Raw genomic sequence first — 3,074 nt, forward strand, 5'->3', positions numbered from 1 at the left:
ACTGAAAAACTTAGAATATAAGAAACGCACAGTGTAGTACATGGTATATGAGTGAGTTGCACTGAAAAACTTAGAATATAAGAAACGCACAGTGTAGTACATAGTATATGAGTGAGTTGCACTGAAAAACTTAGAATTTACTGAAAAACCCGCATTACACGAAATGCACAGTGTAGTACATAGTATATGAGTGAGTTGCACTGAAAAACTTAGAATATAAGAAACGCACAGTGTAGTACATGGTATATGACTGAGTTGCACTGAAAAACTTAGAATATAAGAAACGCACAGTGTAGTACATAGTATATGAGTGAGTTGCACTGAAAAACTTAGAATATAAGAAACGCACAGTGTAGTACATAGTATACGAGTGAGTTGCACTGAAAAACTTAGAATATAAGAAACGCACAGTGTAGTACATTGTATATGAGTGAGTTGCACTGAAAAACTTAGAATATAAGAAACGCACAGTGTAGTACATAGTATATGAGTGAGTTGCACTGAAAAACTTAGAATATAAGAAATGCACAGTGTAGTACATAGTATATGAGTGAGTTGCACTGAAAAACTTAGAATTTAAGAAACGCACAGTGTAGTACATAGTATATGAGTGAGTTGCACTGAAAAACTTAGAATATAAGAAACGCACAGTGTAGTACATAGTATATGAGCGAGTTGCACTGAAAAACTTAGAATATAAGAAACGCACAGTGTAGTACATAGTATATGAGCGAGTTGCACTGAAAAACTTAGAATATAAGAAACGCACAGTGTAGTACATAGTATATGAGTGAGTTGCACTGAAAAACTTAGAATATAAGAAACGCACAGTGTAGTACATAGTATATGAGTGAGTTGCACTGAAAAACTTAGAATATAAGAAACGCACAGTGTAGTACATAGTATATGAGTGAGTTGCACTGAAAAACTTAGAATATAAGAAACGCACAGTGTAGTACATAGTATATGAGTGAGTTGCACTGAAAAACTTAGAATTTAAGAAACGCACAGTGTAGTACATAGTATATGAGTGAGTTGCACTGAAAAACTTAGAATATAAGAAACGCACAGTGTAGTACATAGTATATGAGTGAGTTGCACTGAAAAACTTAGAATATAAGAAACGCACAGTGTAGTACATAGTATATGAGTGAGTTGCATTGAAAAACTTAGAATATAAGAAACGCACAGTGTAGTACATAGTATATGAGTGAGTTGCACTGAAAAACTTAGAATATAAGAAACGCACAGTGTAGTACATAGTATATGAGTGAGTTGCACTGAAAAACTTAGAATTTACTGAAAAACCCGCATTACACGAAATGCACAGTGTAGTACATAGTATATGAGTGAGTTGCACTGAAAAACTTAGAATATAAGAAACGCACAGTGTAGTACATAGTATATGAGTGAGTTGCACTGAAAAACTTAGAATATAAGAAACGCACAGTGTAGTACATAGTATATGAGTGAGTTGCACTGAAAAACTTAGAATATAAGAAACGCACAGTGTAGTACATAGTATATGAGTGAGTTGCACTGAAAAACTTAGAATATAAGAAACGCACAGTGTAGTACATAGTATATGAGTGAGTTGCACTGAAAAACAGAATATAAGAAACGCACATATAGTATATAGTATATGAATGAGTTACACTGAAAAACTTAGAATTTACTGAAAAACCCGCATTACACGAAATGCACAGTGTAGTACATAGTATATGAGTGAGTTGCACTGAAAAACTTAGAATATAAGAAATGCACAGTGTAGTACATAGTATATGAGTGAGTTGCACTGAAAAACTTAGAATATAAGAAACGCACAGTGTAGTACATAGTATATGAGTGAGTTGCACTGAAAAACTTAGAATATAAGAAACGCACAGTGTAGTACATAGTATATGAGTGAGTTGCACTGAAAAACTTAGAATATAAGAAACGCACAGTGTAGTACATAGTATATGAGTGAGTTGCACTGAAAAACTTAGAATTTAAGAAACGCACAGTGTAGTACATAGTATATGAGTGAGTTGCACTGAAAAACTTAGAATATAAGAAACGCACAGTGTAGTACATAGTATATGAGTGAGTTGCACTGAAAAACTTAGAATTTAAGAAACGCACAGTGTAGTACATAGTTTATGAGTGAGTTGCACTGAAAAACTTAGAATATAAGAAACGCACAGTGTAGTACATAGTATATGAGTGAGTTGCACTGAAAAACTTAGAATATAAGAAACGCACAGTGTAGTACATAGTATATGAGTGAGTTGCACTGAAAAACTTAGAATATAAGAAATGCACAGTGTAGTACATAGTATATGAGTGAGTTGCACTGAAAAACTTAGAATATAAGAAACGCACAGTGTAGTACATAGTATATGAGTGAGTTGCACTGAAAAACTTAGAATATAAGAAACGCACAGTGTCGTACATAGTATATGAGTGAGTTGCACTGAAAAACTTAGAATTTACTGAAAAACCCGCATTACACGAAATGCACCGTGTAGTACATAGTATATGAGTGAGTTGCACTGAAAAACTTAGAATATAAGAAACGCACATTGTAGTACATAGTGTATGAGTGAGTTGCACTGAAAAACTTAGAATATAAGAAACGCACAGTGTAGTACATAGTATATGAGTGAGTTGCACTGAAAAACTTAGAATTTACTGAAAAACCCGCATTAAACGAAATGCACAGTGTAGTACATAGTATATGAGTGAGTTGCACTGAAAAACTTAGAATATAAGAAACGCACAGTGTAGTACATAGTATATGAGTGAGTTGCACTGAAAAACTTAGAATTTAAGAAACGCACAGTGTAGTACATAGTATATGAGTGAGTTGCACTGAAAAACTTAGAATATAAGAAACGCACAGTATAGTACATAGTATATGAGTGAGTTGCACTCAAAAATTTAGAATATAAGAAACGCACAGTGTAGTACATAGTATATGAGTGAGTTGCACTGAAAAACTTAGAATATAAGAAACGCACAGTGTAGTACATAGTATATGAGTGAGTTGCACTGAAAAACTTAGAATTTACTGAAAAACCCGCATTACACGA

The sequence above is a fragment of the Mus caroli genome, unplaced genomic scaffold, assembly GCF_978045245.1.
Source record: "Mus caroli unplaced genomic scaffold, Mus_caroli_1 scaffold_25, whole genome shotgun sequence".
NCBI classification, from domain to species: domain Eukaryota; kingdom Metazoa; phylum Chordata; class Mammalia; order Rodentia; family Muridae; genus Mus; species Mus caroli.